Raw genomic sequence first — 25,447 nt, 5'->3', positions numbered from 1 at the left:
ATTCTTTTAATGTTGTAAAGCATTGAAGTTTTAAATATTTAAAACACTGAAAGGTATAACCGATTATACTTATGAACATTTGATTTCCTGTGTATTTTATTTAAACAAATCGACTTAATTTACCGTGGGTTTTGAACCATAATATCTCTTCATTTTTATATGTAGCACTGGGATCAGTAAAGTTTGATGTATGATATCGAATTAAGTATTGTAGAGTCCATTAGGTTATTTTGATGGGGGAGACGTGAAAAATGAGCAGTGCCCTCGACGGGACTCGAACGTGGACCTCTCGAATACGCGCCGAGTGTGCTAACTGTTACGCCATGAAGGCATGATGGAAGGAGGAAGAAAATACCTTATAGTATAATTAAAAGAAATGGTCTATTTGGAATAAACTTTAAACCTCGGGAAGTTTAATCCAGTTTTCAGTAACGATAAGACATCAGAACCTTAAATCTGCGGTAAAAGGTACTTAAGACATCAGAGCCCCAAATTTATTTAAGAGGTAACAAGTAAATCGATGTGCAGATCGTTTAATCGAAAATATTAATTTTAGACATTTATAGGAGCACTTGTAATTTGTTTTTTCAGTATGCGAAAATGACAGACATAGAGAATGAGAAGGAACCTTTCTGCAAAGAAGTTTGAATAATGTTTTATATGGAAGAGAACAGAACATTCTGGTACAACAATAAACTAAAAATTGACTTTTATGTAAAAAATGAACAGGTAAAATTTGCGAAATAGAAATGGTATATTCTAAAATAGGAACAGAAGCAGGATAGGGACCAAATAAAATACGCAAGTGTATGATGAACTTTTGATATTCAGTATTTAAGTGTACACTGTTGTGGGGTTTGCTGCTTCTTCTCTTTAACAATGCGTGCCTGTAAAATAATAATAACTTTTTTATGTACGAGTTGCATGTGACTATTCATGTAAGAAAAATAATAATTTTGATGAGAACTTAAACTTTTAGCTCTTCAAATGCAAAATAGCATTTAAAGCTGTTGGTCTGATATTGATATAGTTCAAGAAATAAATTTCAGTAATTTATCATATAAATCGATTTTACCTTTAAAATAATACTTGGAAAGCATTTAAAAGTACAATCAATATGTTTCTTGGTATTTTTATACTGCTTTCATTGCATCAGTGGCTGCCTAAATATTATCTGAACTATTTTATTTCTTTGTTTGGTATTATCTTTTAATATATGGTGTTATTATGAGAGCGATTATTCTCTAGTTTTCGTAACTAAAAACAGAAACAATGTTTAAACTACACATCAATTTCAAAATCTTGCAATTATAGTATTTACAAGCTTTTGAATTTTAATTATAGCATTTATTAAAGAAATGCTTTCAGAAAGCATACACATCGCGTATTTAATATCGTGGCACTTACTGACAGGAACGACGGATTGTAGCTCGAACGATATGGTAGTAAATTAGCAAAAAATTCTGCTTTATTCTCCCTAAAAGTGTACTTCAAAGAAGAGAACCTTTGAATGGCTTATTTTTTGGGGGGAAGGAGGATAAATGTGTGTACTTTCTGTAGCCTGTTAAGTACTAAATCAACTATAAATAGGAAGAGTGTTGCTGCCTGTTAAGTACTTATCAAATATAAATAGAAAGAGTGTTGTTAAATCATTGCTTAAAACTTGGAATTTTACTTTCGCCACTGCCTTTAGTCGGTGCTTACTCGCTAAGCTGGGCTTTTTATTTATGCATTTCCAGTCTTCTAAACTTAGTCTCCCATTTTTACTGTTAACTCGTTAAAAATGTTAGTTCATTCGGTCTTTAATGTTAACATCTATCATTTGCAAGAAAATGGAAATTATAATATGTAATGTTACCTCCCCTTTCTTTCAATTTACATGGTTATTCCAGAAGAACATTATACAAGTGCAAATTAATAATTTTTCAGGAAATGGAAAACAGGAATATAAATTTTACGTAATTGTTATTAAAAAGTATTTTTTTAAAGAGGAAGTCTGTCTGAATATTTTATTGCTTTTAAATGGTATTATTTCTAAAGAATTATTAAAATAACCCCTTAAAATTTTGGTATGATAGTGATGAACTTGTTATACATTTCTGTTAAGGATAAAAGTTTTAAAAGGTTTGACCAACTGCTGTGCACCATTACAAAATTTTAGTACCGTTGATTTCACCAAACTAGGGTATCATTTAAAACACACATCATTAAGTAGTTATACGTAAAGAACTAATCAAAAATATTATATCTCCCCTTTACTCGGTTTGGGAGTCAAATTTTTTTCCTTACACAGCTTCAAATTCTTAGTATTTTTTTTAATATTCTATTCATTAGTATTTGGATCATTGCCTCATTCTAAAATTGCGGCAGCAGTCATGCATTTTTTTGCTTCTATTCTTTACGTTTCTTTTAGGGAGAGTTGAGCATCACTTTTTATTGCATCTGCGCCAGCTCTTGACGTGGATTTCTTTCGAACTTTATTTTACTGTGACGCTGAAATCGTAAGTCATGGATTGTTCTTGTCTTGTGCAGGGTGTACTTATTCTTAACGTTAAGAAAAAAAGAAAAAAAAAAAAAAAAAAAAAGAAAGAAAGAAAGAAAACTTCGGCATCTTTAGACACCGTTGTAGGAAATTTTTCCACTTCTTTTAGAGAGTTCATTGTTCGGTGATGACTATTGTTAGAACATGGAACTAATTCATATGAATGTTTTGAAAGGTTTAAGAGCTTAACTAACATGGCCTATGTTAAAAAGCTGAAAATACAAAAATTAAATTGTGAAATAGTATTATCAAAGCAAGTAGATTCATAAACCACAATTTTAATAGCCCAAGAAAATTACTAATAGTTATCGATAGATGCTTGTTATCTATTTCGTGACTTATTCGTACTTCAAACGTAAACTTAAACCAAAGACGACTTTTCTTTAGATTTCTTCTACGAATTATTTTTATATTAAAGTTCCTTTCCGAAAATAAAGTATTTTCAGTTGGGAAAGAAAAAAGTATAATTTATTATGAAAGAAGTTTTTACTTGCTTAAAAAATGGCTTTTAATTGTGCTTTAGTAATTAAGTGTATAAGGTGGTGTGGTGTGGTGTATTTAATTATGGCAAAGCACACTAGGGCTATCTGCCTAAGGGGAGGGATGCCTTTCGTGGAGGACTTTCTAAGGGAAACTGGCTCGTATACACGTTACACATGGGGAAAACCACGAAAACACCCATGCAGCCAGCCCGTTCGCGGGATTCGAACCTCGGACCGAACTACCAGTGTTCAGCGACTTTACCGTTCGGCCGCTGGTGGGCTCTAAGTGTATAAGGTACTTTATAATTAAGTGTATAAGGTACTCTCTTTCTCCTATCTGCGTGCCTTCGTACAGTAAGTGGAAGCACACAAGACGGGTATTCAGAAGGTCCAGAGTTCGAATCGATTAGATTTATATTAAGATTGGATTCGAATATAATTGAATGATGTTTTGATGTGGTTTGATTGGATCTGTTTGTACAGTACACTGTATAAACAGATACTTTTTTCATTAAACAGCACATTTTAAAAAACATTCCCGGTACCGAAAATGTTTCTCGCCGTTCATAGGCAATGGAAAACAATATTATGTCGGAAAACGACTTTTCGTCATATCTCAGAAATCAACAGAACTTAGTGTAATTCAGTTTTCTGGTATGGATTTTGGAATGGTATTACTGCACGCTGTATAAAACCCCAAATACATCAGCCCACCAGCGGCCGAGCGGTAAAATCGCTGAACACTGGTAGTTCGGTCTGAGGTTCGAATCCCGCGAACGGGCTGGCTGCATGGGTGTTTCCGTGGTTTTCCCCATGTGTAACGTGTATACGAGCCAGTTTCCCTTAGAAAGTGCTCCACGAAGGCATCCCTCCCCTTAGGCAGATAGTCCTCGAGGCTTTGCCGTAATTAAATAACCTAACCTAATAACCTGATGCTCAGTCCTTTCTATCAGATATTCACGAGCCTCGTCGGAAGAGAGAGACTTTAGAGTACTGTAGTATTTGTGATAAAGGTCATCTAGCAATAAATCTTAGTTCACTGTTTGAACAATTATTTAGGTGTAAGTGTGCTTCCACGTGTGTGCATATCTGACGTATATAAACTATATAATTGTTAATTTTCATTGCAACATTCAGTAAATTTCATAAAATATCTAGTGTAGTATAATAGGCTTCGTGTAAAATTGTTTTGGACAAATATAGTCCATTTGTTAAATCTAGCTGGAGAATTTCGCTGGCCAAAAAAAAAAAAAAAAAAAAGCATTCCTTAATACATCAAAATTTAATCCGTGTGTTCTTTCGCTTACTTCGGAATTAGAAGTTAAATAAAAGATACTGAAATGACAAAGCCCAATAGAGCTGTCTGCCTAAAGAAAGAGATGTCTATATCTAAGGTTCATATTCATGTGACACATCGAGAAAATAACGAAAGTACACAGCCTGTTCTCTGAGATTCTAAGTTGAGTTGAATTATCAATGCTTATTGGACTTACGCACTCAGCCACTGGTAAGTGAAAGTTCTAGGTTAATTTTTTAAAAAGAAAGCTCTATTTTCCTTGACTTTTAATTAAGAGCTATTTTGCTATACGTAGTTCATTAGTATATTTTATAAGTTATCACTAAATTTCTAGAACTTATTTATTTTTGTAAAAATTTGGCCAAAGAAATTAAAGTTTATGATTTTAATTCTATCTATTTATTTAATGTTTTTATGTTACTTAAAAACATTTAGTCAGACGATGAGTCTGTAATTGACAGGGTTAAAGCCTGTTATGTAAGTAACCTGGATAATAGGCGAAGCTTAGCGAACTGCGTATAGTTCCGTTGAAAAAACAGAAATAAATAGTACTTAACTAAGTATTATAATGTGCTTTTTATCCAGTCAAATTTTGGTTATGGGATAAGCCCGTTATATAAGATTAAGCTTTCAATCACGGCGATTTGATATACGCGTATATTTAATATGTAATATTAAATAAATAAATCTTTCTATACTGCATATATATAAATTTTCTATAACATATAACTTATATTCTTCGTTAAGTGGCTTGTTAATTTAGAAAAAAGAAAAACTTTTTGTTGGTTTTAAAAGACAACAGAAGACTGTTTTATGCTGTTTTATGTAATTTTGGAAAACAACCTTTCGTAGTATTCCAGCAATCAACCGGACTGAATGTCGACTGCTTAATGTTTAAAATTCTGGTTTGAGAACTTAGAATCGACTTAATTTGGGTAATATTTTCGCACAAATTCTAGTATAAAGTAGTATTAAATGCATTTAAATATGCAAAATAACCTACCAGTTCAAAAGAAAAATTTAAAAAAAAAATAACAGTAAAAGTCTAAACTTTCGAAAGAAAAATAAAAAATTTAAAAAAAATATAACAGTAAAAGTCTAAAACTTTTGAATATACTTGATAGTCGCGGAAAAAGTTTCATATCGGAAAATTACAGAAACTCCCGTAAAATTTCTGAAAATAGTCATGGACATTCGTACCGCAATAAAGTTACTGCGTTACCATAACGTGTAGTGTAACAATATCTGTGCGCTTCTTTTTTTTACCTGCTTGTAATACGACACAGAGTGTCAATTAGTGTGATTATATTCTTCCATTTCAAATCGAGTATATTTAATATTTAAAGAACAATTTCTTATATTCAATATTAACTGTGTTTCTCATTAAAAGGCCGTATTTTGTATTTCTCTCAATTGTAGACTTTTTAAAGCAGTCTTTCAACATTTTTTTTAAAATTTATAAAATTCTTCACGTGAAGCATTCATTTGTATATGTATTTCGGCATGTTATCGTTTACGTCAGTTTTTTTTTTTTTTTTTTTAATAGCAGCCTCATCAGTGGCCGAGTTTTCAAGACCACTGAATACCGGTTGTTTGACTCGAGCTCGAGTCAGGCGAATAGGCTGGCTGTAGGATATTTTTCTGACTTTCCCCATGAATAACATGAACATGGGCCAGTTTCCCTTAGAAAGATCCATAAATGCCTTATTTTATTGCAACCAATTATTTTTAGTTCGACTTTCCTTTCCCTCTTGATTTCAGTTAACTGCCAGAATGTAAATTTTAATGAGGTAGTATGCAAAATCTAAGTGTGTTCAGAAGCAGTATTTAAGCTGCGTTTCAAGGATTCGTGGTGGTGTAGTGGTGTATTTAATTATGGCAAAGCACACTAGGGCTATCTGCCTAAGGGGAGGGATGCCTTCGTGGAGGACTTTCTAAGGTAAACTGGCTCGTATACACGTTACACATGGGGAAAACCACGAAACCACCATGCAGCCAGCCCGTCCGCGGGATTCGAACCTCGGACCAAACTACCAGTGTTCAGCGACTTTACCTCTCGGCCGCTGGTGGGCCTTCAAGGATTCGTGAGTAGGAGTAGCGGAGTTGGTTCCGTTTATGCTGCGTGTTTGAAATTAGCTCTCTAGTTGGTGTTAGATGTCCTTAAGATTGTACTGATATTCTAGGTTCCGCTTTGCTGTGTGCAACCGATTTAGCGGTTTAGATAACTAAGCCATCCTAATTTATTGTGGTTTTACATTTTTATTTTCTGTTCAATTTAGTTTAGCCAATAGTGCTGGTGAATTGTGAGCACCGAGTGCGTGTATTTTGTTACTGTAGCTCAAATAAAAAAGGTTATTTAAATTTTCTTCTGTAGTATCTACTCTCAAAGACGTAGAACTCGCTACTTCGTTTTCTAGGGTAGGGTTCCAAAAAACATAAAGTCTATAGATCCTTTACGAAAGCGTCCCTTCTTTGAGGCAGATAACCCTAAATGTGCTTTGTCATCTAACTTTTCTTTGACGTCCATTCCTTATTGTATGTAACGTAAATACGCGCAAGCTTCTCTTATAAAATCCTCTACGAAGGCTTTCCTTCTCTTAGGTAGATAGCCGTGGAGTACTTTGCTATAATCTAAATAGACTAATCTACTGCTGATTATAATTAACGAAAATACTTTCTCTGTTCAAAAAATTAATATGGGGAGGGGAAATGCGCAAATTAATTTTTTTAAGATGTCTGTATTTTGCATGATTCTGCTCAAAATATTTCAATATCTCCAATCAGTTCTTATGAATTTTAGAGTAACATAAATCCAGCGGTACTTTCCGTTTGATACATCGGTTTAAATATTAAACCTCATAAAATGCATTCTGATTTAAATTTTTATTTAATTCCGAATTCCTTTTAAAGTGCTAAACAACCGTATAACTCATTTATATATTCTCGAAGTTAAATAAACATCGCAGTTGAATAATTTATATTGTTTAAATTTAAGGAGTTTCGGAAGTGATATTCCACTCTTCCAAATTATCTTCGCGATCTTCTTTCTCTTTACTGCGCTATCCTTACCGTTCTTGTAAAATATTGTCTTATTATAAAGAATTTTTCTCCCCTCAACCAGACTGTTAAGAACGTTTTAGGGGATTGGAAAACTTGAGGGATTTGAAATTTCAGTAGGACACGTTATGAATGAGGAATAGTAAGTCTAAATGTAAGGCAATCCATTAATGGGAAACATCTCTTTACTTTAACTGTGTACAGAAACAGCTATACGAATATGAGAACTCTTTGCATCTTTAATACCTTATTTAATTCTTTTATTTAACTCTTCTTTATTAGGATCTAGGAAGACACAAAAATTTGCTTTCCATTTGAAAATGAGATAAAACCTTTTAAGCTGAGCCCTTAATTGCAGCGAAGTAATTTCCATAACTGTTTAGACTTTATTCTGTATTACCGTTAATGGTGTTTACTTGGAGAGTGATTTGATTGCCTGACGCCACGATTACTATACATCAAGACTGCTCGACATCACGATTGCTGGACGACTATTTGTCTGAGAGTTTACTGTTTTCGGGTTAGATTACTTCCGTATCATTAGTAGGAGGCCTGTCTCATTGTTTCATAAAAGACAATTATATAACGTATATTCCGGCGTATAACATGCACCTGTAATTTCAAACTACATTTTTTAATTTAGGTATATTCGCCGTATAACGCGGAACCTTCTTTGCGAAGAAACCTGAAAGATACATGTGCGATGCTGTTATCTTTTGAAATCGTTCATTCGAAGATTTTTCGCAGACTTTCGACAATGGTATACTCAGTTGACAAGCCATAAGGGGAATAATATGTATATGGGGAAATGCTTGAGGGAGTAAATAATTCTGCAAAGAGGGCGGATTTTATTCAATGTAGGTATGCACAAGAATGTTATTCCAGGGTTTCGAGGAAAGGGGAAAATAATTTGGGATACGAATGTACTTCCGATCCGATTGAATTCCCGAAATTTGGAGTCAGATGCTTTCTCTGTCTGTAGTCGTATGAAGCCGTAATTTTGAAGTGAACATCGAAGGCTTTAGTACATCGCATTTGCTTTAGCTGAAATACATTCGGTATAGTGTTCCTTTTAGTAGTAAATATGGTTCCTGCCAAACGAAGCAAACATAATATTGGTTTCAAATGCAAAGTCATTCAGTTTGCGAAAGTAATGGAAATTGTACTGCAGCTTGAATGTTCAGTGTTGGCGAAAATTAAAGATACATCAATAAACACGAACACAGATAATAACTGTATAGAAAATATTCGTTAAAAATGAAAGTAGCAAAAAAAAATAATTGGATATTGTGATTCAAATTTATATCGTCATTTCTAAGCTTTATTCTTTCTAAAAGGAAATTATTACAGATCAACGAAGACTTACGGAAGTAATTTATTTAATTTGTTTTCATCACTAATATAGGTTACGTACAAATCATTAATAATTGCACTTTCATCATGATGTCGGAGAATCGAAGTGTACAACAATCGTGTTATTGGGAAATCATGAAATCAGGCAGTCGTGGTGTCGGGGAAACTTTACCAGGCAAAGAAACTAATCTGTATTTTGTGTTTCTGTATTTTGTGTTAATAAAAAGAGCGCATAGTACGAACCTTCCCAAATGGGCTTGAAGCAGTTAATTTCCATAAACATGTTTTGATCACAGAGATGAGACGACGAAGCGTATTGAAATGATTAATTTGAATTGGAGATGATGACATATGGGAAGCGTTGGAGTACTTAAAAGATATACAACGTATAACGGAAAGCGTGGACATTTTATTTGCAAAGATTGCAAACCTGTCGAGTTATTCTTTCCATAGCTGGTGAGCACTATTATCCAGTCATTTTTATGGGAATTTTTATTTTTCTCTTTACAATCAGATTAATAAATTACGCGATTTTTGTCTACTGTGTATTTCGTTGATAGGATGATTATTTTGCGTTGTTCAAAGATAGGTCCATGAATGGTTAAAAACGTAATAGCTCCTTCTGGAATTCATTTCTCGGCGGTTGAATGAATTGGCTGTATGAGATTATCGTATTTCTTCTCATGTGTAACGGACTACGTTCCTTCTTAAAAAAAATCCTAAATAAAGACGTGTTCTTCTCTGTCACATAGTCCTAGTGCTGTAGCATCGTATAATCTAATTCAAACTAATCTTTGACTAATTATAATGAAATAATAATAAATTTTTCAGAATTATTTTAGCTTTAATAGTTTCTTTAATAAAGTATTAATTTATAAAAAGTATCAATATAGCGTATTAAGATCAGAATACACAATAAGAAGTATAATAATTTTGCCATTTAATAAAAATTTTAAAGTATGCATATTCCGTAATTCTAAATATTTGTGTTGAATACGAGATGGTTCTGCAGGCTATGCAGAGTTTATTCAATATTCGTTTTCAAAATTTTGTACGTGGTAATCTATTTAAATTTCTTCTATTTCTTTCACTATTCATAGAGAACGTTTAATCGGCTATATAATGCCAAATCACATCCCTTAATAGCGAATTCCGATTGAACGGGAGCAAAACCCCTTCTTTTTGACTATTTCCTGCTTCCTTTGTACTTGAAAATTTTTAGAAATCATTTCTTTGCGTCAGCGATGGTGAAAGGTGTTATATGAACAGAATTTCCAAACACATCGATTATTAGTTGCCTTCAGATTCATATGTTTTGGACTTTTCCTCTCTGTATCAAAGTGTGTCATCACGAATCACATTCAGTTTATCTCCGTTGTGTGAAACGAGAAAATAACTCGGAAAGCACATTTAGAAAAATTACGTCCATTTTCTACTAGTGGAAGAAGCAACTATGTTAGACCCTCCCAATCGTCAATATCTGCTCTAACTCCCATTTGTTCCTTTTACCCTAGGCCTCTATGCACTTTCGAGTCTATTGTGAGAAGGGCATAAACTTACTTTTCTTCATTATTGCCTCTAGGCACTTCACTCTGCGACCCTTTCCCATCTTTATATCTTTTTTATTTGTAGGAAATTGTTTTTAATACACTTTTGCGGTGGAGAGTAAAATGGGAATACTTTTTATCCCTTGTGGAAGGCGTGCGCTCAAAATTAGATTATCTTAGCAAAAAGGAAAAGCTTCTCTTAGACTGCTTAATGGGAAAGGCATCAGTCTTGTCGCGTATTGATGGTGTTCTGACTGCTTAAGCTCTACAAATTACCCCGAAGCTTTTGTGGTTTCTAGGCAATTCAGAAAACGTAACGTTGGCCATTATTCACCACCTTTTTATACTGACTGTAAAGTGGCTTTCAAAAGAATGTATTTATTAGAATTGAAACAGTTTATGTAGAATGATGATGTTTGTAAAGAAAGCAAAACTTTTTTCAATAAAGATTTGCGTATCTTATTCTTAAGAATTTATAAGAAATAAGATCTGATCTTTTATAGACTGCTACTTCTGACGCTTAAGCTTCTGAATGCAATTTGATTTAAGGTAGTTACAGATTGATTTTCAACTTTTGTATTTGCTAGTTAAAACTGTATTTCTGTAGTACGAGTTGAAAATAAACGTAGAGACATTATAAATTATACCTGATTACAACGTAAATATAAAGGAAGACGAAAAATTTCACTTAAAATTGATTGCACTTTGATTTGATTATAACCGAAAAGGCCGAAAATGACAATCACATATGCTGAAATGTGCTCATATCTAACCTCGAGCTGAAGTGATCTATTGGATTCGCATCATTGTGCAAACAGTTTAAAAAGCCAAATTTTATTGTGGTTAAAACCAGGATATAATGCTGATACGTAATAGACCAACGGTTCTCAATTTTTTGACACAACACGTACCATCTAAACAAAAATTGAAAATCTTTAGTACCACCACTACAAAGTACTACTACCACCACCACTCTTGAACAAAGCTCAGATCGGATAAATTTACAAGTGTTAGAGAAAAAATCTCAATCAGGATTTTGGGGTTTTAATTTTTGAATTTAATAGTTAAAAATGCTTTGCTTCTTTGCGTACCACCTATTTTTGTCTTGCGTACCAACGGTTGGGAACCCCTGCAATAGACTATTCTTACTTAAGGCTCCAGCGATTGAGAAGTAGTATAACAAGTGATATTCAAGTTGGTGTCCTAGTAATTACGTTTCGGAGTTTGAAGAAACTGGCGTTCTTCTAATTACTTAGAAATTATGATCTGATTTACACCTGCGTGAAGTTGTTTTGTTAAAATTAAATTTACTTTTATTAGAATTCTAAGAAATCAAATGAAACAAGGGATGTGAAAGCTAAAGTTTCTAATAATGATGCAGGTCAAAATGCCCCTTAATACTGATTTAGCAGTTATATAATGCGTATGAGATTATTACACCTGTCAAGTACATGTTCTTTGTAAACATCGATTTAAGTATTTTTAGTCTCCTGTTGCTTGGATATAAAATCGAAAAAAATCTGAGAAAGAAATAAAAAGCTGTTCAAGTAAAAATAATATTCATGATTGTACGACAACCCCCACCCCCCCTCCAAAAAATTCTGTTTCATTTTGTTAATTATGAATTCAGGCAATCGAGTTTGCTGCCGCATATGCTAAATTTAAATGCATGCTTAGCTAGTCGTTCTTATCCCCCCACACTGTATAGTGGTTAGGAAAGCCTACTGCGGTACCGAAGTGCCCGGATTCAAATCCCTAAAAAGGCATAGTGGTAACTATTCGTCCCTTCGTAGGAGGCAACGATGGCCGCCTGGTAGGTGTTTTCACGATAAAATGGCTACCACCTCTAAAAGTGGCCAGTACTGAATAGGCCTATGCCTGCTATTGGATTTAAAAAAAAATTAAATAGTTAGTCGTCCTTATGATTTAGATCTGAATGCTGTATGTTTACTCTGTGTCTGTTTCTGAATTTGTAATTAGTAATTCTAGTCTTTGCAAACCACAGAACTTAAAGTTATATTTTAGTTTTGTTTTCATCCAAGTGTACAATTACAATTCAGATGGTTTTATACTGCTTTTCTATATAATATATGCATTTTAAAAGTTAATAAGCTACCAGCAATAAATCATCAAAAGTTTCTGACTGTTGCTTGTACCTTACTAAGTATTTCTTAGATAGCCTGATGTTATGAAAACTGAGAGTTTAAAGAAGTAAAATTTACTGTGGATTTCGGTAAACTGACAGAACTTGTAACCTGTCTACAAATAAAAGACTAAGATTAACATATTTACAAATACAGATTAAGTTAGAACTGGATTGCATTATACGGATTACGACAAAACACATGAACGATATCCGCCTAAAGGGGGTCTCCGTAAAAGACGTTTAAGAACTGGGTCATAGTTGCGTTGCATATGAGGAAAACCATGAAAATTTTGATGCAGCCAGCCCGTTTTTCGAGATATCAACCCGTTTCGAACAACTTGTGTTGAGCGATTTCACTGCTCGGCCACTGGTTAGGATTAGGCTTTGTTAAGAAAAACGCATTTTGCTCGAAATTCATTTACGTTAATTGATGATTATTAGATTGATTGTAGAAAATTAAGTATCTTACTCCCTAGTTGTATTTCAAATGCTAGCTACTAGGCACTGAAACAACTTCTTATTAGCAAATCGCATTAACAGTAGTAGCAACTAGTCGGACAGCCAGCTCAGTTCTCGTATATGAGTTTCTTTCCTTTATTTTAACCTAAATTGCGTCTTCTTGAGAATGTGTATTTCTTGGAAAGGAGAGAATTTATGAGAAATAGTCATTAAAATAAAAACTGTAAGTTAAAAATAAAATAAAACGTTACATTTTCTTTGAAATCATTGGTAAAAATTTGTTTCTGCTTCGGGTAATTTAAAGCAGCTTTGACAATATTCCTTTCAGCAGCTTGACAAAAAAAAAAAAAAAAAAAAAAAAAAAAAAAAATGGGGGAATAGTTTTAACAGTTAGTTCAGATATAATTGCTTCTTTACGAAATTTCTTTCTGCTCAACCCACCCCACCTACAATAAAAATTTATGTTGTTTTTTTAAATAATATTAGATCCAATAAATTCAATTTTTTCATGAGAATTATTAATTGTTATATCGTGTTGCTTTTCACTGTTACTAGATAACTCATTAACGTTTTGGTAATTAATTAACATGCATAAATAGTTATACTAAAGTAGGTAAAATTAAAATTTTATAAATTACTAGTGTTATCTTTATGGGTTGACTGTTACTGATTGATTAAACAACATTTGTATGCAAAGAATGGATGGTATTAGTATTATAAAACCACAAAGACTGCAATACTCAGACATTTTCTGATTTTAATTCGCTTATGATTACTGCATTGAATGAAATAAACGCAGGCGGTATCTTTCTGTAGGTAAGTACATCAAATTTTACCTTTTTGGACATAAATCAGGAAACTCGCGATTTTATTTCATCCACGCTACTTCATTCTTCATCATTTTTAATTTCAATGATTTCTTCTTATAACTAAGGTTGGTTTAGTTTATTATGGTAAAGTACACTAGGGCTATTTCCCCAATGCCAGGGATTCTAGCGGAAACTGGACGTATACATGTTACACATGAGAATAACCACTGAAACGCCCATGCAGCCAGGCCGTTCTCTTGGGTTTTCGAACCCATATTGGAGCTGCCAAGTGTTAGCGATTGTCCCACTCGGCCGCTGGTAGGCCCTTAAAGAGAAGTATGCATGCATGAATGACGTTGTAAGGGGAACTGGTTCGTATCCGCGTTTCGTATGCAGAAAAACACAGAAACTCGCATGCAGCTAGCCCGTTTGCCGGAATTTAACCCCGGGTCGAACTACCAGTGTTTAGCAATTTTACCGCTCAGCCGCCGGTGAGTCTCTTCCCTCCCAGTCCTTGGTCATTTCTGCTGCGTAAATAAATATATATGTTATTTAAGACAGTTTTTTTTTTTTTTTTTTTTTTTTTTTTTTAAATCAACCGAATTCTCAAAATCGAGTTTAGAAATAATTCTTGATAAATCTAAATCAATCAAAATGAAAACAAGAATCAAGTTTTAGGTAATGGAAGTCTTTGGGGATCAAGTTTTAGGTAATTTTTAAATAATTTCAGAAGTAAATAGTGTTCTTTTGTGTCAACCTGAATAAAACAGCCAAGCCTTCAGTGGGCAAACTCCCCTTTTTAATTAACGCTATCTGACAAATAATGTTGTAACGTCAGTTTGCGATTCTTGATAGCCCACATCTGAGGAATCCTAAAGACATCATAGCTCACTGCGCAGTAATTATTCAGAATTTTTTTCCAAGGGAAAATCTGCCTTAGCTCTGTAGCTTTTCAGAAGTTTCCTGAATTTTAATTACGCACATACGAGGATGAAACACATGTTAAATCATTTTCTATATGATCGGCTTTCATATAATCACAGAAAGTACAGTCTAAAATTTTGTTTATTTACATTTTCACAGAAAACGTTTTTTAAGCGAAATTTGCAAAATTATCCGAATATTCACCATGTAATAAATACGAGACTGATAGTCACAAGAAACAATATTTTTAAAATATCATCAGTTTCAAAGCATAATAATTGTAAATGGCTCACTGGTTAGGTGGGTAAAATTATATAATTAAAAAAAAACTTTGATTATGATGGCTGTTGCGAAATAGAAAGACAGTATTGCTTTCCCGTTTCGGTGATAATAAAATTTAAAAAGGCCCCGTTTGGTTCAGGTATTTTTTATTACCTGTAGAATAGCCATTTTTTATCATTATTATGTTATTGTTACCGATCGAATAGTAATTTTTGTTCAGCATTATCATTACATTTTTATTATCGAGCGAACAATCAGTAATGTTTCTTTCATGAGTACTAATGATGGATCTAGTATTAAAAAAAAAGTTGAATCGCACATTTTTCTGGCGGATTAAAATTCAGTTTGATACTAATCGATCGATAGTTCTTTAATGTTATTCTTTAAAGTTGTGATTATCATCTCACTTTCTCTGGTTTTCCCAACCATGCTATCGATTTCAGTAGACGTAGGCTTGTCATCATTATTTGACCTCTTGCGATTGGCAATTTGCCAGTTCCAGTTAAATGTGCTTCTAATTTTTTCTTTCTTTTGAAACACAGAATTTTTATGGCAGTGGCATTTGGGAAGAAAGTGCTTTTGTCGAAATAGAAGAGTGAGAACAAATAAATGTAACTTAATCACAGATGTATCACAACTATTCATTGACTAGCTTGTAATAATCTGAAGTAGGCAATAAAGTGACATACAAATGGTAGTTCATTATCCTCCCTAAACAATATGTCATTTGTTTTGTTTTCCTGCCGTTTTACTTTTGTTTGTGAACATATCTCATAATGTCGAATAGTTTTAAGAAGCTGCGGTAGAAAGTTATAAAAATCAATTCTTTTGTTTATGGTTCGAATCAAGTGAATGCGGTTCATCTGACCAAGTGTTGGTGTATTTAATTATGGCAAAGCACACTAGGGCTATCTGCCTAAGGGGAGGGATGCCTTCGTGGAGGACTTTCTAAGGGAAACTGGTTCGTATACACGTTACACATGGGGAAAACCACGAAAACACCCATGCAGCCAGCCCGTTCGCTGGATTCGAACCTCGGACCGAACTACCAGTGTTCAGCGACTTTACCGCTCGGCCGCTGGTGGGCCTGACCAAGTGAATGGGGTAAGCTGACAGTGAGTAGCATTTCTCAATCTGTGGTCCTCGAAGTCTGCTTTTGTGGTCCTCCTAGATTTCCAAAAAAGACAAAAAAATAAAATTCATATTAATTGCGTATACCCCCAATATAAGCAGAAAATTCTGAATCACTCTTTCCAGAACTGGAAATACTCATTCAGTTGTCTATCCCACTTCTTTCCAAGACTTGAATTTTATAAAATTTATTACCGGTTACCCTACTTACAGAATACACTTTAGTCTTAGGTGAGGGGAGAGGGATTTAAAACGGTATGACTGTTTTGCTTCTCACCAGCGTACATTTTCAAACACACAAAAAAAAAAAAAAAAAAAAAAAAAAAAAAAACAGCTATGCAAGAATTGGCTGCCAAATCCACCTCATTAATTTGAGTACCAACATTTATTTAATTTTTGTAAATAAGATTAAGATTTTCCAAACTCTAATAGTTTTTAATTATCGAAACCAAATATAAATTATCTTTTTTAAACTTAATGCCGGTATGAAATTAATAGAATTAATTGTATATTAAAAATCACAGAAAAATCTACTTTCGAAGTGCGGTGGTCTCGAAGAACTTCGAAGTAAGATTGCTCGCAAAACATTCTAATTTATAAAAGTGGTTCTCGCTTGAGAAACCTTTCAGAAACTCTGGCTTAAGAGCATAACAAAGATAAAAGTGAAAGCGTAGTTTACGTCATCAATGTAGTAATTCTGTTTATTTAATTGTAATGTTTAAGTAATAAAAACATATTTATTAGTGTTAAATGTAATGTAGTCATAAGATATACAAACGGTTAGGTAATCTGCATGCTTCAGTGTCGCATCCAAAAAGCATGGGAATAGTGTACTATATATCGGGTTTCTGGTTTACAGAAGGGGTTGTGAGTTAAACTGAGAGGTTCAATGCTTGATTCTAGGTCAAATGAAATTCTTCATTATCCCTGCTGCAGAATTGTACATAGAAATTTATCATATTTAATTATGATTGAATAAATGTCTGCCAAACTAATTGGATATGCGTGAAAATAAAGATTGGTGATTTATGAAAATCCAATTTTGTTATCTTCATCGGTATGCCTTAACCATCAGCCATGACAGATGTTGAAAGCTGCTAAAAGTTCTAGTGTTTTCTTCTACGCATTAAATCATCACACACACACACACACACACATATACAGGGATTGGACAAAAATATGGAAACACCTTTAAAAAAACATGTTTCTTTGCTTAATATGGTGTAGGAAACCCGTTGGCATCCAAAACAGCTTGCAGTCTTCTCGGAATGGATAAATACAGTTCATGTATGTTTGCCAAGGGAATATTATACCATTCTTCCTGCAAATCGGTGGCAAGTTCAGATAACGATGTTGGCGGTGGATAACGAGAACGCACTTTCCGTTCCAATGTAGACCACAAAGGTTCGATAATATTCAGGTCTGGTGACTGTGGTGGCCAGGGGAGATGGGACAACTCATCCTCGTGCTCAGAAAACCAGTCCTGGACAATGTGAGCTGTGTGAACAGGGGCTTTGTCGTCTTGGAAGACACCATCACCATCGGGGAACAAAGTTTGTACCATGGGATGAACTTGATCGGCCAAAATGTTCACATAAGTCTTGGCAGTCATGTGCCCTGACACAGTTATCATGGGGCTAGCAGCGAACCACGATATGGCTGCCCAAACCATAACAGAACCCCCACCATGTTTCATTCTTGGCAACAAGCAGTCTGTATTATAGGCTTGAGATGGCGTTCTCCAGATGTAAACTCGGCCAGAAGGGGGAAACAATGTGAAAGAAGACTCGTCAGCCCATATTACTCGCTTCCACTGCTCTATAGTCCAGGCTTTATGACTTAAACACCACCTTTTCCTGTTACGGGCATTAGCATCACTGATGAGTGGCTTCTCAATTGCAGCACGGCCAGCAATTCCCTGTTTATGAAGCTTCCTTCTAATTGTTTTGGTACTCACAGGGTTCGGTAACACAACATTCATTTCAGCAGTAACTTTTGCAGCTGTGGTCTTCTTATTTTTCGTCACAATTGCCCTTAATGATCGTCTGTCACGATCACTCAGGACACACTTTCGTCCGCGCTGTGATTTAGCAGATGATGTTTTTCCGCTTTTCAAATATGCTGAATAAATCTTCGATACATTACCTCTTGAAACATTAAACACCTCGGCTACCTTGCTTACGGAAGCACCTACCACACGTGCTCCAACAATTTGCCCACGTTCGAAGTCTGTTAACTCTGACATAATGCAATGAAAACCTCACATAACAGTACTCCGACAACAACTGAACTGTTTAGCACATTTACGAAGTTGTATAGGTGGCGTCAGTAGTCAAAAACGCCAGCGCCACCTACATATTTCATTAAAATCAATCTTTCTTTTCAAACATGCATTTCACAAGGTGTTTCCATATTTTTGTCCATCCACTGTATATATCAAATGTTGTATGATCTTAAATTCATTTAGTGCGAAAACAAGTTACTACTACTTGCGCAATTGTTGCAAAGTAAGTTAATAATAATTTATTTAATAAATAATATTAATTAATTGATTATATTATCTCCTAAGTTTAATTAAAGTAGAATTATCTTAAAAGAGTGAATCCATACTAGTAAGTTATATTTTGAAAGATGTTTTGAAGTAACTTGAAAGTAAAATGTTAATAATGTTTTAACGGGGACTGGAATTAAATCATCATGAAGAACAAAATTTCAATTGTAAAAGGAATAAATTAAAGGCAAGAATTGAATTAAATGCATGTAATCACTGTCATTGATCGGAAATTAGTTGACTTTTCAAGGGGAACAAACCAACTCCCGTTCAATAAACAATAATTAATAAATAAATACGAAGGTGTTTCGTCTTTACTCGAGCATTAAGGCTAAGCCAAACCGGCAATTCTAGTCAGGCCAAATATTTCCGTGAATAGAAGGGATTATGAACCAATGCTGATTTTAAAAGAACTTTTTCCTATGAAGCATTTTAGCCAATTCAATTTTGAGTGAAAAGCAATTTCTGCAGTGAATTTTGAAAAAACTCGAGTAACCGTCCCCTGACACCTTCGTGTTTATGCATTTGAGTTCAATATTATTTGTAAAAATTAAACATTGGAAATTGTCATTATGAAATAGAATTCAAAGTATAAAGTTGAAATAAACATTAGAAGATTACAAAATATAAGATAAATAATGCAAACTTTGTAAAAACAAATCAAAAATAATATAAAAATAAAAATATATAATTAGAAAAGGGAATGTACATGAAGATATAAAGTCCAGAGAAAGTATTAATTAACTTACGTTCTTTCTAGTTGGGAGTCGGCAAAGTGTTCTCTTCGCGTCTGACTCAGAAGTGTAGTGTTTCCGAAAAATTCTTAGCGGCAGCGGGGGCTTTGAATAATATCAGTCGGTAAGACTTGGGTGAAGTAATTTATGGTAGTGGGTGGGACTCGGAATTCTTGAGGGATGTAGGGATATTCTCACTGTCAAAGAGCTATTTGACAGACTAAAGATTAGGAAATAGGCCCATTTTTTTAGTAACAGTATAAGTCTGAAGACAATTAGCTTTTTACAATATATACAACTGAGTAATTACACTATATACAAATCCTTCAACTGATAGTCATCCAACTTATACCGTCTTCTCAGGTTTAGGAACAAATTATCGTATCCCTATCAGTTAAATGATTTAGAGTGAGTATTTAACGCCTGCTCTTTTAAGGCAATGGTTAATAAATTGAATGGGTTATATATATGTCATGATTTTAAAATGCGTAGATGAAGGCACTGGAACTTTTAACAGCTTTCGATATTGCATAGATGGCCGAGAAGACCGTAGTGGCTTGAAAAGCATGATGATGCATTTAGCACAACTGAGCTTGAAGAATCTCAATCTTTATTTTCCCCCCTTATATCAAATCATCCTTTTGCAAACAAGATATTTCGTAATTATATTTGAATGCGGTAAATTCCTTTTTGAAGTACGACGTCATCTCAAACAAATAAGTGGCTGCAGCATGGATGAGAAACGTCTTCCCAGCAGGTGAGCCTATGCGAAAGAGGGAAGAGTGTCGCTGTACTTTAGAGAAACAAGGGAGGGAGTCGGAAAAGTTTCAGTTCCGTTATAGAAAGTTTTGGTTTACAATTAATTTGATTGGACAAGAGGTATCTGCATTAAAACGTTACGTAACACAGAAAATCTGGAATTCGGTAGAACAGATGAATTTAGGGGGAGATCACCAAATCTAGAATGTTAATTTTGAGGTCGCCAATTATTTTTTTTAAAGCAGCTATCATAATCATATTTTGTTATATCTTACATATATATATATATATATGTGTGTGTGTGTGTGTGTGTGTGTGTATATATATGTATGTGTGTGTGTGTGTGTGTGTGTGTGTGTGCATGCAATTTTAAAGTCTTTTAATATGTATGTGTTTAAGATGATAAAAGCTCAAATTATTGCTGGGCATGGGCTAAAACATTAGGAAAGAGAGCGGATACTGGAAGGAAATAACATAAATGAACCCCAAATTCCTTTCCGGCTCGCACGTTGCTCAGCTATTTTTATGAATGTTTTAAGTAGGGTAGCGGAAATCTTATGCAGTGGAACTCCCAACTCTTCCATACTCCAGTTACCCGAGGTTGGTTGCTTTTCTTTCTAGGCCATGTAAATTTACCTTGCTGTTAATTTATTGTTTATACATTTTTTGTTTTTGTTTATGTAAAAACAAAGAGCTTTCTAGCTTTTTGTTTGTTTAATGCATACAGTTTGAAAGCTATTTAAATTAATTTATATGATAACATAATAATGCACATTCCTCTCATTCAATATAATAACATAAAATTGCATGAGAAGATTTATCTTTTGCCTTGCAGTTTATAAGATATTAAGATAAAAGAAACCAGTAAACAAGCCTTCGATATATAAGATAAAGAATCAAATACTGTTTCAGCTTCCTTTAGCACAATAAATTAAAACTTGTAATAATGTATTATGCCTTAATAATTTTGGGATTTGATCTTTAAAGTTGTAGGGGTTTATTTTAATTTTCTAATATTTATTTTATTTTGGAACAACCCTTTCCTTTATTTTCTTGTTTCCCATCTATGATTCCCTACCAGAATGAGTTTTCAGGATTACGTTTTATGTAAATGAGGTAGAAACCAATATTTCAGTCTCGGTCACTTCACTAGGAGAGCCTAATAGAGCTTTAGGAGATCGTGTTTTGCCTTCTGGCCACGTTGTTGTTAAAAGTCTTAATTTTATTACGCTTCGGCTGTATTGTTATGTGGCTGCTAGTATTTGCCGGTGACCTTTAATAAGGGCCAACTCTTAGTTATTTCTGTGCACCTTCGGCTGGTTTTAGTTTAGTTAGTATTAGATTAATTTCTTATTTTCTATCTACTATCTAAGTCCACGTGGAGACTTACAGTAAGTCCGAGAAGGGGCCATCTGTTAATCATTTTGAGTTGGAATAAAGGGTAAATTTAACCTTCCTTTCTTCGCACTTGTCATTTACGTACGAGAATCCTGTGATAATTCCTACACAGTTCTTAATTATTGTAGCTTTCAAGGACTTCTAATTTAGCTAGGATATTACAAAGTGGACTTAATTAACTATCAAATTAGCCAGGCGAGTTTTGGTCCCGGCAAACAAGATGGATGCAGATGCGTTTTAATAGTTTTCCCTGTATGTAATATGAGCTAGTTTCCTTTAAAATGTCTTCTAAAAATGTGTCACTTCACTTAAGCAGATATACCTCGCGTCCTTTTGCCATAATTTCTTAAACGTGAGAGTGTAAGAACCACCTACGCCCTTACTAATAGCTTGAAAATTAAAAGATCATTTGAATCTTTAATCTGTTATAAGATATTTTCTGCCCCCTTCCATCTCGCCTTCATGCTGTAACGGTAGCACATTCGGGGCGTATTCGAGACGTTCTGGGTTCGAGTCCCGGCGAGGGCATTGCACATTTTTCGCATCTCCTGCTTCAAAATTAACCTAAGTAGCGGCCGAACTAAAAGGTGGTGGGCGATAATTCGTCACCAACAGGATTAGGCGACTGGGTCCCATAATGCCCGGTCACACTTTAAAAAGGGGAGTGTGTTAGGTATTTTCTCCCTCCTTCCAGCATGCATTCGTAGTGTAATGGTGGCACCCTCGGCACCCTTTCCACTCAAGAGTCCTGGCGAGGGCGTTGCTCATTTTTCATGCTCCTGCAAAAGAAAAAAAAAAACCTAATAACTCTACACTGCATGTAAAATGTGTTATTAATCATTGATAGAAGATGAGATAGTAAGTTAAAAAAATTACGTAGAAAAAATTATCGTAGTTCCCACAATAGAAGAATCTCCGGAGTTAGAACTGTTCCCATTTTTATTCTAAAAGAACTATTTGTAACTACATTTCCATCTTATTTTGCCTTTTGCCTCGACTTTCAAAATCTTCTGCAGAAGTATTATGCATTATTTGTTTTCAAAAAATGTACTGTACTTTTTTTAATATTTCATTTACTTTTTCCGAATTCTTCTTTTCTGCAGAATTATTACTTTTATTTTTTGTTCTGTAGTTTTCCTGACTCAAGCTATAACTCTGCTCTCAGCGTGGAATACGGTAGAATATATAAAATACGAATGCAATAAGCATTTTGATGTATTCCAGTTGGGATGAAGGTTGATTGATTGTTTTTCCTTCCATGGCGTTTGTATTTATTGTTTATGTTTGTGTTAGACTGTTTTCAGGCATTTCCCCTTCCCTTACTGACAGTTCATTGTTTTATGAGTTTTATTCTAAGAAAGCTCAGATGACTGTGATAAATGTGCTATTATTCCCAATGACGGAAATAGAAATCTAAACGCATGCCTAATGTAATGTATTTACTTTAAGTACCTTTTACTTCTTAATAATAATTCAAAAATAAATAAATAAAAATAAAAAATGCATTGGATTAACGTAGTTTGTGTTTTATGATTGTCATGCAAAATTATCGAACGTATTTTGAGGAGAAACGCATTTACTTCCTGATTCTTTTCGATAAATGTGTTTTTTGAAAAACATTATGGCAAAAGAAAATAAGAAAAACGACACGAGTCATAAAACCTGATAATTATTACTGGTTCAATGTCCCCCGAAGTTTTGTCTGCCAAAGTAATTAAAAGCTTTTATCCACTAACAGAGGATGAGTTTGAAGCAAGTCAAGCTAATTGCTCTTTCGGTAAATTAGGAAATGAAACATTAAGCTCAACAGTTCTGCGAAAGTTTTATTTGGTCATAGCGGTGAAATATAAAAATAAACTCTCTGCGGTTTTATGGCGTTCATTTACTTACTCAGAGTAACTGAATTAATTTTTTTACCAATTCTATACAGGTCCTTATGTATGTGCTAGCGCAAAATGAAATTTATTGTTTGAGTTCATTTGTTACTGATCGTTTCAGAATTTCATTGTCCTGTTAAACTTCTCTTTGATTAAAATATGCTACTTTAAAACTATTACTAAATATGGTATTAAGACATTTTTAAACTTGTAAATTTTTAATTCAACTCCTTTGTTTATTTTGTTTTTCGACAATAGCGTTTACAGGCGCACTTAAATTCGGTAGGAAAGACCAGTAGGTATTGTTTGAAAAAAAACTGCGTACATTGTATGTTAATTTTAAATATTCATGCATGTCATTTTATGCGAAACTTAAATCGTGCATTCCTTTCTTAACATGAATCAGTTTAGTTTACTAACAAATATCACCAATAATAATGGCTTGATTTGTTTATTTGATTATTGCAAAGCACTCGAGAGCTATCTGCCTAAGGAAAGAGATAGCTTCGTGGAGGACTTTCTAAGGGAAACTGGCTCGTATACACGTTACACAGGGGAAAATGAGGAAAACGCCCATGCAGCCAGGTAGTTGGCCGGGATTTGAACCTGGACCGAACTAACAGCGTTCAGCGACTTTACTGCTCGGCCTCTGGTACGCCTTACTAGTGAAAACAAAGAAAACTTGCATTAACATTCAGTAAACATACTGAAATTACCGGGCGATCTGAAAGTTGCGCACGTCAAATATTAAAGAATTATGGGAATTCCAAAATGAATATTAATGGAAATTTGTTTCAACGAATTATATTACTATGCTATTAGTCTATACACCGAAGAGCCATTACATTACGACCACCCTGTTAATAACATGTGGGACCACTTCTAGCCCTCAAAACTGCCAGCACCCGGCGTGGTATTGACTCCACAAGGTGCTGCTACGTAGTCTGAGGTATCTGGTACAAAGTGCTCATCAACTGGTCCTGCAATTCCCGCATATTGCGAGAGAGTCGAGTAGTAGCACGATTTTGGTTTTCCAGGTGGGACCACAAATGCTCTATTGGATTAATGTCAGGTGGAGGCCAAAACACGACCTGAAAGTCACTGGAATGTTCCTCAAACCACTCCCTGACAATTCGACCCTTATGACATAGTGCATTATCCCGTTGGTAAACACCAACCCCCGCCAGAAATGTTGTTGTCATGAATGGGGCAACCTGGTCTGCAACGATGTTCACGTAGCGTACAGACGTTAGGGATTGCTCTTACGGTATATAGATGCTTCATGAAAACATTGCCCCGCCACCGTCTTGTCTCCGCCCAACTGTGCATCCGGGAGCTAGGGTTTCGTTTAGAAATCGGCTTATTAGCACACTCCCGTCGATGTGATGGACCAGAAAACGTGATTCGTCGGACCGTGCAACTTTCTTCCATTTTACTGATGTCCAATTCCTATGTTTCTTAGCCAATTGCAGATGCATCTGGCGATGACATGCCGTCAGTGATGGGACATGCTTCGGCTTCCGGCTGCGTCGGCCCATACGCAGCAATGTACGCTCCACAGTGTGTTGAGAAACACTGTCTGGATCGCTACTGTTGTAGCTGGTGGTGATTTCAGCTATTGTAGCTCTTCGACCACGACGAACAATGCGTAGCAATCTCCGCTCTCTTCCGGAATCAACACGCCGTCGACGACACTCTGCTGGCCGGTGACTTGTCGTTTCACCATACATACACTACTTTCGACATGTGCTCACAACAACTGCACGTGAACAGCCCACCAATCGCGTCGTTTCTGAATTATTGATATTCCCAGTCGCCGAGCCATAATGATTTGACCTTTATCGAAGTCTGATAAACAGCTGCTTTTTCCATTATGTCGCTAATTTCGCTATGTTTGGAAAGAGTTCCAAGTTCCAATTTGCTGTCGCGATTAGCATGCTCTATGCATGCTTTGTTCCTGTTGTCTTTCTGTACATTAAACGTTTCAGGTATTCAGTGCTTCAGAGTCAATCCGCAGGACAGGATAGCAGAGGAAAGGGGCTTGACCACTCGTCACGTGGATGCAGGAAGACATCGTTTTGGTTAAGATGTTCAAAGGC

At 34.8% G+C, this 25,447-nt stretch overlaps 1 protein-coding gene across 3 annotated transcripts in view; it reads left to right on the top strand.

Moving 5' to 3' along the window:
* The window catches only part of LOC118197369 (ubiquitin-like protein 3), a 245,347-nt gene that overhangs the window by 116,555 nt on the left and 103,345 nt on the right, over positions 1–25,447 (top strand). The window lies entirely within an intron of this gene.

This window comes from Stegodyphus dumicola, chromosome X1 (genome assembly GCF_044657685.1).
Source record: "Stegodyphus dumicola isolate Sdum_Otavi_A_Nest chromosome X1, ASM4465768v1".
Classification (NCBI taxonomy): domain Eukaryota; kingdom Metazoa; phylum Arthropoda; class Arachnida; order Araneae; family Eresidae; genus Stegodyphus; species Stegodyphus dumicola.
The sequence above is the reverse complement of the archived record's forward strand: the minus strand, read 5'-3'. Positions and strand labels throughout refer to the sequence as shown.